Consider the following 12,816-nt stretch of genomic DNA (forward strand, 5'->3'; position numbering starts at 1 on the left):
AAATTATTATTGCCAAATTATGACAAATTTATAAATGAAATCAAATAGGGCCCATAATCCAAATACAGGGAATCAACTTATGATTTCCTTAATTGAAATGGCCTACATTCCATTTTAAACTCATACACTCATAATAAATAAAAAAAATTCGAATAATAAATGTCCAAATTATACATGCCAATATGAATAAATTACCCAACATAAGGGCCAAATATACATACGTAAAAATAAAAACCGAAAACAAATTGCAATAACTCAAATAAGATCCTAAAATTACTCAAGCTCTCATTAATTCCGATCCAAATAGAGTCCAACCCGGTACGCCTCTCTCTTGCTCTTTTTCCTTCTCCTTCAAAAATCATCAAAACACAAAAACACAAACCACGGGATATACAAAGGAGAATCTAGGAACATGGAATAAAAGGCAATTAAAGAACAACAAAAACACAAACCACAGGATGTACAACAGGATAATCTAAGAACATGGAATAAAAGGCAATTAAAGGAAGAAAAGACGAAAACTAAATTCCCCTTTCTTTCTCTTTGTCTCTCACGTATAACCCACACCCAAAGAGCACCAAAACAAATAGGTAATCTCCTGACATAACACGTAATCCATCAAAATACAGAGCACTGTACCCCCATAGATAACAGCACACATAGTAATACTCATATGCTCAAGCAATAGTAGATCTACGAAAGAAAATACATAAACAAAACACAAATTTGAAAGATAAGACCTCACATACATCGAATAATACAGCGAATCATAAGAGCACGTAAATCTCATACTAACATATTAATCGAGAAATTATCAGAGTTGCCAACAGAAGAAGAGATAACCGAGACAAATAGATACATAAACAACATAATACAACTTCCGATCAAAACGAAGAAATCAAAAGGCTTATGTATACGTCGTCGACAGATAAAGAGAACAAAGAGAGGTTTCGGGCTTCACAACCCTTCTCTTTGCTCTTTCCTTGGTGTGGCGTTCTCTCTCAAAGAAAGGTTTTCCCCTCTTTTTTCTTCTTTCTTAGCTTTTTCTTTTTTCTCCTCTTTTTTTTTTACGGCTTCCTCTCTTTTTTTTTGTGTGTCCGTGAGACTCCCTCTTCTTCCTTTTATATTATGAGGCTAAAACCCTATTTTTCTCTTTTTACCAAAAAGCCCCCCAAACCCTATTTCTTCTCTTTTTAGAAACCCTAGGAAACTAACCCTTTTTGTATTTTTCATTCTTTTTTCAAAACCCTAAAAATGTGCCACCTTTTCTCTTTTTAAGGTTTTATTTCCAAAATATTTTAATTTCCTTATTTTTTAGATATTTTCTAGGGTTTTTATTTATGGGTATTTATGGGTCAAGGTAATGACTTTTTGTAGGCTTGTGGGTCTAAATACGGGCTTTTTAATTTTTGTGGGTCTGTGAGCTCAAGAACGGGCTTTTGAATTTTAATTTTATTATTATTTTTATTCTTATTTTTTCTATTTTTTGGCCGGACAAAAATCGGTTACTACAGCTGCCCCCCTTTGTATGTCTTTTATGGAATAAAAGACAAACAAAGGTGTAGTCAACCAAGTTTCATATGGAAAAACTGAAAAAGGTAACGCGGGATCACTGTGGCCATTCCCGGCTTGACCTGCAAGAAAAGAAAGTGCATGAGATCACTGTGGCCATTCCCAGCTTGGCCTGCAATAAAAGTAAAATGCGCGGGATCATTGTGGCCATCCTCGCTTGGCCTGCAAAAAAAGAAAGTGCATGGGATCATTGTGGCCATCCCCAGGTTGGCCTGCAAGAAAAGTAAAATGCACGGGATCACTGTGGTCATTCCTGGCTTGCCCTGTAAAAAAAAAGAAAGTACATAGGTGTGGCCATTCCCAGCTTGGCTTACAATAAAAGTAAAATACATGGGATCACTGTGGCCATCCCCGGCTTGGCTTGCAAGAAAAAAGTGCATGGGATCACTGTGGTCATTCCCAGCTTGGCCTGCAAAAAAAGTAAAATGCATGGATCGTTGTGGCCATTCCTGGCTTGGCCAAATGTTTGGAAAAAGGTGCACTGGATCACAAGGCCATTCCCGGCTTGGCCAAATGTTTGTGCAAGAAAAAAAAAACCCATGAATGTATGAAGAAACTTATATTTTCTTTTATTTCCTTTCTTTTTGAAAACTTGATTTTGTTTAATTGTCCCAAACATCATCACCCCTATCGTCCTGTAATCGTCCATCATGAGAAAACTGCATCTTTCAATGGCTATCAATCATTCCCATTTTCAGTCTGCCGTGTTGCATTTATTCTTGCATCTTTTGTTCTCTTTTTTTGCCCAGACTTTCTCTCAATTTTCGGTTTAAGACTGATTTCCATCAAATCCGTCATACCTTTAACGCCTTTTCCTTTGCTCCTTTAGCGTCATTTGATTTCTTTTGCTCTGTTACCGTCAGGAACACCAAAATCTCTCAAGCTCCTGCTAAAAACAATGTCCTAACGCACATGTCATGATTCCTTTCATTACTTTACTTAATTTCAAATAAATTCAATAGCATGGCAATGCTTGTACCATATGAGATTTTTACGCAAGCAATAAGAATCTTGATGAAAACAATCAATGAATTAGGAACTCAGAAATGAATGACCTCAGAGTATTTTATTAAAAATGGATAGATAACAAGAGAAACTGATTAAGTACATATATGATTCCAGAAGGTTAGAAACAATGGAAATAGGAGAAATCTTTGCAGGATATAAATGAAATAATTCCGATTCCGCACAAAACTGCCCCAGTTTTGTGTGCACCCATTTTACAATTATTGAATCTGACTATTTCCATATGAAGCTTCTCCCCATGGATTCATCATGCATACCCTTGATCATAACCAATTCAATTGTGCCTAGCCTTGCCATCTGTCAATCAATGTATTTCTCCACCTTCTTCTCAACTTCTCATAAAGGCCCTAATCTAAACGTAACTTGAAGCGCCCAGGAAAGGTCTTCACTTCAGTAGCGACTTTTCTTTTTCCCTAATTTTTGCCTGAAGCGCCCGTGAGGGGTTTTCATTCCAGCGGAATTTTTGTTGCTCTAATTTTTGCCTAAACCACCCTTTCTGGTTTTCAATCTAGCGAGCTTTTAACTCTAATTTTTGCCTAGATCGCCCTTTTGGGTTTTCAATCTAGCGAGTTTTTTACTCTAATTTTTGCCTAGACCGCCCTTTCAGGTTTTCAGTCTAGCGATTTTTTTTTCCGCTATCTGTAGTACTTTCTGATTGCATTTGCATTCACCGGATTCGGTAATTCTTCACTATCCATTGTTGTCAAAATTAATGCTCCTCCTTCAAAGGCTTTCTTCACCACATATGGTCCCTTATAATTCGGTGTCCACTTCCCTCGATGATCTTTTTGAGGTGGCAAGATCATCTTCAACACTAAATCTCCTTCCCTGAAACTGCGAGGTCGAACTTTCTTGTTATGTGCTTTCATCAATCTTCTTTGATACAATTGCCCTATACAATTGCCCTTTGCAAATTGCTTGTAATCTTCGCTCTTCAATCAAATTCAACTGTTCATATCTCGTTCGAGTTCATTCTGATTCTTCCAATCCTGCCTCCAGAACTACTCGAAGGGATGGAATCTCTACTTCAATAGGCAAAATCACCTCCATATCGTACACCGAAGAGAAAGGAGTCTCTCCAGTAGATGTGCGTATTGATGTCCGATAACCGTATAGAGCAAAAGAGAGCTTTTCATGCCAATCTTTATAATTCTCCGTCATGTTCCCAATAATCTTCTTGATATTCTTATTCGTCGCTTCGACAGCTCCATTCGTCTTCGGGTGGTATGGCATTGAATTATGATGACTAATTTTGAATTGGTCACAAAAATCCTTCACCATTTTGCTATTGAAATTCGTGTCATTAGCAGTGATAATTCTTTTCTTAACTCCTTATTGACAAACAATATTTTTCCTCAAAAACCGAACAACCACACTACTTGTCACATTAGAATACGAAGCGACCTTTACCCATTTAGTAAAATAATCAATAGCAACCAAAATGAAACGATGCCCGTTAGAAGCCTTCAGCTCAATTGGACCAATGACATCTAATTCCCACGTCTAGAAAGGACATGGTGATGTCAACACATGTAACGGATTAACTGGAACATGTGTTCTGTCTGTAGAAATCTGGCACTTGTGACATCTGTTTGCATAACTTATGCAGTCCTTCTTCATGGTTAACCAATAATACCCTGCACGAATAATCTTTCGTGCCATTGCATATCCACTAAAGTGAGTCCCACATATTCCTTCATGAATTTCTTCCATGACTTGTTTAGCCTCAGCAACATCAACACAACGCAAGAAAACTATCCCATCATTCCTTTTGTAAGAACATTTCCGCTCAAGAAGAAATATCCTGACAATCTCCTGATGGTGCGCTTGTCATTCTCTGATGCCCCTGATGGAAACTCTTTCTTCTCAATGTACTGTTGAATATCATGATACCACAGTTTACCGTCAGGCTCTCCCTCCAGATTTGAACAATAATCTCGAACTTCTCATTTCTCAATTTTAATCACCTGCACCTCACCTCTTGGGTCTACATCGAACATTGTTGCCAAAGTTGCCAGAGCATTCGCTATTTGATTTTCTTCCCTTGGGATATGATCCAACTCCACCCAATCAAAAAACTTGATTAATTTTTTGATATGCTGGTAGTACGGAATAAGCTTGTCATCTTTGGTTTCCCACTCGTCATTCATTGCCTAATCACCAACTGTGAATCACCATAAATCTGTAGCCTCTTAATCCCCATATCAATAGCAGTTTGAATCCCCATCGTACATGCTTCATACTCAGCCACATTGTTGGTACATTCAAAATACGACTTAGCTGTAAACGGGATAACATTCTCTTCAGGTGATATCAATGATGCATCGATTCCGCATCCTATGACATTAGAAGCGCCATCAAACAACATAGTCCATTTTGCCAAGTCTTTCCGATTCTTCTTTTCCATTGACACAGCCATGACATCAACATCTGGAAATTTCATATCCATAGGCTGAGCATCCTCAATCGCTCCATCCGCCAAATAATTTTCTATTGCACTTCCTTTTATCGCCTTTTGTGAGACATACAAAATATCATATTCTGACAACAACATCTGCCATTTACCTATCCTCCCTGAAAGAGACGGCTTCTCAAAAATATACTTAATAGGGTCCATCCTAGAAATCAACCACGTGGTATGATAAAGCATATACTGTCGAAGTCGATGTGCAGCCCAAACCAACGAGCAACAAGTCTTCTCCAACATCGAATAATTTGCATCACAACTGGTAAACTTCTTGCTTAAGTAATAAATGGAATGCTCTATCCTCCCCGATGAATCATGTTGTCCAAGCACATATCCCATCAAACTATTTGAGATCATCAAATAGAGGATAAGCGGCCTAACAACCACAGGAGGCATTAATACGGGAGGACTTTTCAAGTACTACTTAATCTTTTCAAATGCCATGTGACAATCTTCATTCCACTCAGTCGAGTTGCTCTTACACAGCAATTTAAAGATAGGTTCACAAGTAGCTGTCAATTGTGAAATAAATCGAGCAATATAATTCAACATTCCTAAGAAACCCCTAACTTCTTTTTCTACGCAAGAGGAAGGCATCTCCAAGATCACCTTCACTTTGTCAGGATCCATTTCAATTCCTTTTCTACTTACAATGAAACCTAGCAATTTCCCCGAGGTTACCCCAAATGTGCACTTAGCTGGATTCAATTTCAATTGATGCTTCCTTAATCGATTGGACAACTTCTGGAGATTCACAATATGATCTTCATCTTCTTTAGATTTCACTATCATATCATCGACATATACTTCAACTTCTCTGTGCATCATGTCATGAAACAAAGTGACCATGGCCCTTTGGTAAGTAGTACCGACATTCTTTAAACCAAATGGCATGACTTTATAGCAAAAGGTTCCCTAGAGGGTAATAAAAGTCATTTTCTCCCGATCCTTTGGTGCCATCTTGATCTAATTGTAACCTGAAAATTCATCCATGAAAGAGAAAGTAGAATGTTTGGTTGTATTATCCACCAAAACATCCATGTGGGGAAGAGGGAAGTTATCCTTTGGGCTTGCACGATTAAGGTCTCTATAGTCGATGCACATCCGAACTTTACCATCCTTTTTGGGAACATGTAGAATATTTGCCACCTATTCTGGATATCGCGTCATTGCTAAAAAACCAGCATCAAACTACTTCTTCACTTCATGTCTTATCTTCAAAACCATGTCTATTTTCATTCTTCTCAGTTTTTGTTTCACAGGGGTACATTCTGAAATTAATGGCAACTTATGAACAACAATGCTTGTATCAAGACCGGGCATGTCCTGATAAGACCATGCGAAGATATCTTGGTAATTATGCAATAAATCTATCAACTTATTCCTGTTTTCTCCTTCAAAGGCAGCTCCTACCTTAACCTCCTTTTTCTTCATTTCAGTTCCTAAATTAACAACTTTAGTTATCTCTTGGTGCGGCTGTATTATTTTCTCTTCTTGATTGACTTGTCTTAACATCTCAAGAAAACTCTCAACTTCTTCATCTATTTCATAGTTAGATTCAACATTGCTAATGGAAGCATCAAAATCTGGTTCATTAAGTTCGTCCCCTTTATTATCATCATTTTCAATCCTGTTAAAGAAATGAATGAAAGTGATATTGAGAATGAAGGATAAAAACTTGAATGGACGTAAAGAAGCATGAATATGTCAAAAGACTTTCATTTCAAGGAAAAATGAAAAAGGAAGTATGTATAGAAATAGAACATGCAATCGCCATACTATAAAATTTATCGAAAGCAAAGTAAAGCATGCTCATTAGAAAAGACCCAAACGAAAGCCATGAGCTAGGCCAACGATGGTAGTGCATTAGGGATTACTCTTGTAGGCTCTTGAGAGATATTGGGAGCTCTAGACTAGTCCAGTTGCCAAGTTTGAAATTTGAAGGGCACGAAATGACAAGGCAATGCCTAGCAGCTGAACTCTGTTCCTCTTCCACCACAGCAACTTGGAACTCTTCAAACTGATCACATATATTTGCCAACATTGCCCCAGCTACATCAGATGAGTTTTCAAATGGCAGTTTTCCAAAAACTGCCCAGTATCAGCCAAACTTATCTTGTTATGCATCCCTCCATAAACAAAACTGTCATAAAGCCAAGGGATCGGTTTCTTTTCAACTTCCAGTTCCTTTCCTTCCAGATGAGCGAACCTCTTCGCCTGCTTTTCTGCTTGCACACAGTTCCTGTCAACCCTAATTGGCTTATAACCCAAACCCCAATGTTCTGGATGTTTCACCATTTCTACTGGCTTCCTAATTCCCTGTCGATTCTTACCAAGTCATTCTCCCAGGCGAAACCCTTTTTTCAACGTAAATTTTGCTACATTTTTCGTAACCTTGGATATTTGTGGCTTTAGGGGAGGAAGTTTCCTTCACATAACTAGCGCTAGCAATTTCAAAAGATTGGAATGAACTCTCAATCCCCTCCGTTGGAGCATCAATAGGAGAATTATTGGACAAGCTCACAACCATCCATTCTGACTGACCTTTTACTATATAAACCCTTCCATCATAAACGAACTTGAGCCTTCTGTAGTGCGAATCCAAGGTTGTCCCAACAAACAACTGTAGGTTGGTGAGATATCCATTACCACAAACGGTACATTGAAAGTTACACTTGCAACCTGTAAAGGTATTTCACTTTCTCCCATAATCTCTCTACGTGTTTCGTCGAATGCCCTTACTACCATCGACACTTGTCTTAAATAAGATCTGTCAATCGGCAGCTTCTTAAAAGTCTCCTTTGTTAAAATATTGAGGGATGACCCATTGTCCACCAGGATACTTGCTAACTCCTTTCCACGACACATGGCTGAAATATGCAAAGCTTTATTGTGCCCCATCCATTCAGGCAGAATATCATCTTCAGTAAAGAACAACATATGAGAGGCCAACATATTTCCCACAATGCCATTAAAAGAGTCTGTAGGAATTTTCTCTGATACATACGCCTGATTTAAAATCCTCATCAAGACTTGTTGATGCGGTTCAGAACTCATTATCAACTCCAAAATTGAAATTTTTGTAGGAGTTTTCTTCAATTGATATACCACCATGTACTCACTCTGTCGAATAATTTTCAAAAACTCTTGCACTTCCACATCGGTTACAATTTCTTTCTCTCTTCAGGGTATACAAAAAGACCTTCTTCTGGAATAAAACTTGATCCTTCAACTTCAAGTATTGCCTCCCCTTTCCTCCTACGCTCAGCTTCAAGATCCACCACCGGATTTCCTTTTGGCTCATTCTACACATAACATCTTCCACTTCGGGTAACTCCACTAACACCAAAAATATTATCTACCATTTCTCCTTGCTTTCCACTAACTCCTGCTTCATAATTCCATGGAGCAGCCTTGTCATTTTTGTACAAAGGATTTTTATTTGGTTTCAGTGGCCCCACTGGTAGTGTATCCTCCATATAATATTGTAGGACAAATTACGGAGCACGATTTGACCTAGGCCCTTGATAATATCCTCCAATGACACTGACTTCATTTGACTGGCCTTTCACCTCAAACTTTATTATTTTCAAATCCATCAACTCTTGCACTTTCTCTTGAAAGCCTCCACAATTCTCGATAGCATGTCCCTTCTGTCCCCTATGGAACTCACAAGTCTTCATTGCATCAAAAAGTCCATATTGAACGGGTGTATCCACTATTACCTCCTCAACCAATCCTTCTTTCCTCAACACCATAAATAACTGGTCCAAAGGCATTGAGATCTCCAAAACCCATCTTTTTGTAGCACAGAATTCTTCAATGGCATTCACCCCCTTCTTCTCATGATTGGGCAATGGATTATTATTGACATTTGGTTTACTGATTGCGTTAAGGTCCAGCCATTTCGCTTCAATCATCCCCTGGACTATCCTTTTGAATTGTAAACAACCTTCAATTGAGTGCTCGGGTGCACCTCCATGATATACGCACCTGATATTAGGATCGTACCAATGGGGAAATGGAGGTTGATGGACCCATCTCAGAATAGGAGCCACTGCTCCTTGTGCTTGTAGTTTCGTGAAACACTCAACATAAGTTATGGGCAAAGGATCGAAATGCTCCACTAGCCTTCTGGGTCTTTGGTTTTCAAAATTTGGACGAGAATTTTGGTAAGTGTTTTGGTTCTGAAAGTTTTGGTAAGTGTTGGGTTTTGCGGGTTTTGGTAAGTGTTTGGGTTTTATGGGTATTGATTGGGTGGTGGTGCGTTGAATCGGGGTGGATAAGGATTTTGGGTGTGGTTATGTGGTTATAGTAGGCTCCTAGGCTTAACATCATTGGGGCATTGCCTCTGGGGCGATAGTCTGAAGTAAGGGCACCATAAACAGCGGGATTTGAATCAAAATTCACAAAATACACTTCAGTCTTTTTGCCTTTACTTCCTTTAGTTGGGTCTGGTTTGTCAAGGGTGGGATAATGCAAGGTACCCCTCTTCATACAACGTTCAACTCGTTCTCCTGCTTGTATCATATCAACTAAGTTATTATGACCGCCTCCCGCCAAATTAGAAGTATAAGGCTCTTGGAGAGGGTCAATAAAAGCATTCAACGAATCCTTCTTTAAAAGAGGTGGAATTATCTGTTCTGCCAAATCCCTCCATCGATAAGCAAACTCCCTGAAACTTTCTCCATTCTTCATTACTGTGTTCTGCAAATCATAAATGGTAGGGATCTTTTCTTCATTGTGCTTATACAGCTTCATGAACAATTATGCCAAATCCTCCCACGAAGATACAGACGAAGGATTAAGGGTACTAAACCACCTTTGAGCTGCCCCAGTCAGACTATCTTGGAAATAATGCATCATCACTTTCTCATCATTTGCATATGGCTGCATGCGCCGACAATACATCATTAAATGATCCAATGGAACTCCAGTGCCATCAAACAGGCTAAATTTTGGTAGTGCAAAATCGTGCGGGATATTCAAATTCTTCACGAGGCATAAGGCTGGGTTTAGCATTCCAGAGGCATTGAAACCCTCCATGGCCCTTAATCGCTTTTCAAACTTCTTAATTGCATCCAATGAACCACTTTCTTCATTCTGAACTCACTCAGTCACTACTCCGTCAGTGAAGCTCCCATGGTATCAACACCCATTGGGAAGGGATTGTCATGCATATGAGTCTCAACTGGATGAATATACGTTGGGTTCTGAGTCATTGTGTAATATCCTTACCTGATTTTTACACTATTCATAGTTTTTTTGACGCGTTGATCGAGGTGGAGTAAACCTCGTTGATCGCGAACCGGGATTTGGGGAGAATAAAAATTAAATTAAGATAAAAATCTGGAAATATTTTTCATAAGTGGGGGATTTTAAAAGAAAATTTTTGACGTAAGAATCACTCAAATCGGATTTAAATTGGATTTATTATGATTTTTTTAAGTTAATTGGATTTTTACTTTTGGTGAGTGGCATTTTGGTAAAATTGCAGGGACTACGGTGAAGTTTTAAGTAAATAAGTTAAATACCCAGATTTTTCACTATTTGCAAATACACCCTCTTCCTCACACAACTCTTCTCTCTCTCCCGTGCACGTTTCTCTCTCCTGATGATTTTCCGATTCCGGCGACGATGACGGTCAGGGCTGGTACCAAAAGAAGCGTAGGAGTGAGACGAGTATAACCCAAGTGGAATCACGTCGATCGGAGCTGTGGTTAGGGAGATATCGGAGTTTGAAGTTTCCGGCCACCGTGGGTTTCTTTGGTCGATCCGGCCGATTCCGGCGACGGTTTGGCTTGATTCAGGTACCTATGAGTTCATCTCTTCGAGCTCTTCAATTTGGTGTGTGATTTGGTCGGTTTTGGCGGCCGGATTGCCGGCGGTTGTGTTGAATGGGTTTCGGTCGAGTTGACCGAGTCAAGCCGAGTTGACTCGGTTGACTGGTGTGTTGACCCGGTTTGGCACTGTTTCACCCGGTTTGATCGGTTTTACACTGTTTGACCTAGTTCGATACTGTTTGACCGTTGACTTTTATAGTTGACCGAACGTATTTTCACTGGATTTTCATATTTTATGTTTTCCGGTGTAGACGGTGACCCAGATTGAAATTCGGAGCGAGTTGACTTCGAAGTCGGGGGTTAATCAGGGACTCGTGCTTGGTATCGGTATTCCGATTTTCAGGTAGGTGTTTCCTTACTCTTATTTGTGATTCTAGAGTTCCGGTTTCACGGACTCTTATTATATGGTGGTTTTGTCGGTTTTCGGGGGTGGAAATACGGCTTGTTATATGTTTGTTTATATTCTTAGTTGATTATGATTATTGGATTGTTTTTGGGAGTGGAGTGGTTGGAGGTGATTGGAGGTGGTTGATGTAGACTGTGGGGCCCATATAGGAGCCCAATTTATTGGGTATGGATTTACGATGGATGATATATACATAGACCGGGTACGAACCTGTAGACCGACTGAGATGAGGTGCATCACAGGGGACGCTCTCTGGTGTAGGCTATGCTATCGGGATCCGATCCTCATCCAGTTTCAGTGTGGACCTGGACTGGGAGACACCCTACGGGGATTAAGGTGGGTCCAGGGGTGGATTATGGATTACAGATTATGAATTATGGATTTTGGAGTGGATTATGGATTTCTGGTGGTCGGGGTTCATGGTTACAGTGTTTTATGGCCTTATCGGCTACTATATTACCTGATTGGATTGTCGATGATTACTTATTTATTGTATTGCTTATTCTGCATTATATTCCTGGATTTCTTATATTTTTTTGGATATCGGTATTTCCTTTCTACGCCCTACTGAGCTTTATAGCTCACCCCTCTTCTTTATTCCCTTTCAGGTGAGTTCGGTGCAGGAGATGGTGGTCAGTGACGGGTTGCGTGAGCTGATGTGTAGCCTCGAGCCGACTATTCTAGTAGGGGCATGGATATTGGTATTGTATTTTGTGTATATTACATGGTTTGGTATCGAGTGGATATATTCCACTGATCCGCTGTTGTATATTTACTCCAGTGGTTATTACTCTTATTATTACTACATATGTTTATTGGTTTTAATTATCGGTTTGGGAATTGGTTCGGGGGATGGGGTGTCCCCTGCCGGTCACGTCTCTGTGGATATAGGTACACTTTGGTATACCTTAGGAGAGAGGGGCGTGACACATTGCTTGTTGGGAAACATATTGATGTTGATACAAACTAGGAAAAGGTTGGTTACTAACAGGAGTAAACCCAGGTGGGTAAGTTTGTATTTCCTGGTGCGGACAATGCTCTGGAACCTCCAGCGCTTCAAAACTTTCGGCTATTCCTTTCCCTTTCATCAATAACGCCATATTCTTCGCTAATAGGGCCATTTGCTCTTTCAATTCTGCTATATCCTGACTCTGACTCTGTTCCCCTATTTCATGCTCCATATTCTCAATGATTTTCAATTGTAGATGAGTTTGATAGGGGTGACGATGTTGCTTCTTGGAAGCTATGATTAATGATGCACTAAACCCTAACTTGAAAAAATGGAGCACAGTTAGTTTTCTTGTCTTGTGATTTTTCTTATGCATGCTTCTGTTTTTATTTACGTGAATCCTATATAGCCATTGCAATTTGAGAAGATAATAAAAACAAAACATCATTTCATTAAAATGATTTGTACTTTTACATGATAGCCCTGAAAATAAAACTAATCCCTAGTTTGGAAACCCTCAATGCTGGAGCCCTCCAATTATCTCTAGGTCCTT

The 12,816-nt window shown here is 39.4% G+C and overlaps 1 long non-coding RNA gene across 1 annotated transcript; it reads left to right on the forward strand.

Annotated features, from left to right (window-relative positions):
- Positions 1-10,825: 10,825 nt before the first annotated feature.
- LOC120013892 lies at positions 10,826-12,278 on the forward strand. Its single transcript, XR_005471495.1, has 3 exons — positions 10,826-10,875; positions 11,160-11,251; positions 11,923-12,278. It is a non-coding gene; the product is annotated as an uncharacterized LOC120013892 (long non-coding RNA).
- The last annotated feature ends 538 nt before the right edge of the window (positions 12,279-12,816 follow it).

The sequence above is a fragment of the Tripterygium wilfordii genome, chromosome 13, assembly GCF_013401445.1.
Source record: "Tripterygium wilfordii isolate XIE 37 chromosome 13, ASM1340144v1, whole genome shotgun sequence".
Lineage (NCBI taxonomy): Eukaryota > Viridiplantae > Streptophyta > Magnoliopsida > Celastrales > Celastraceae > Tripterygium > Tripterygium wilfordii.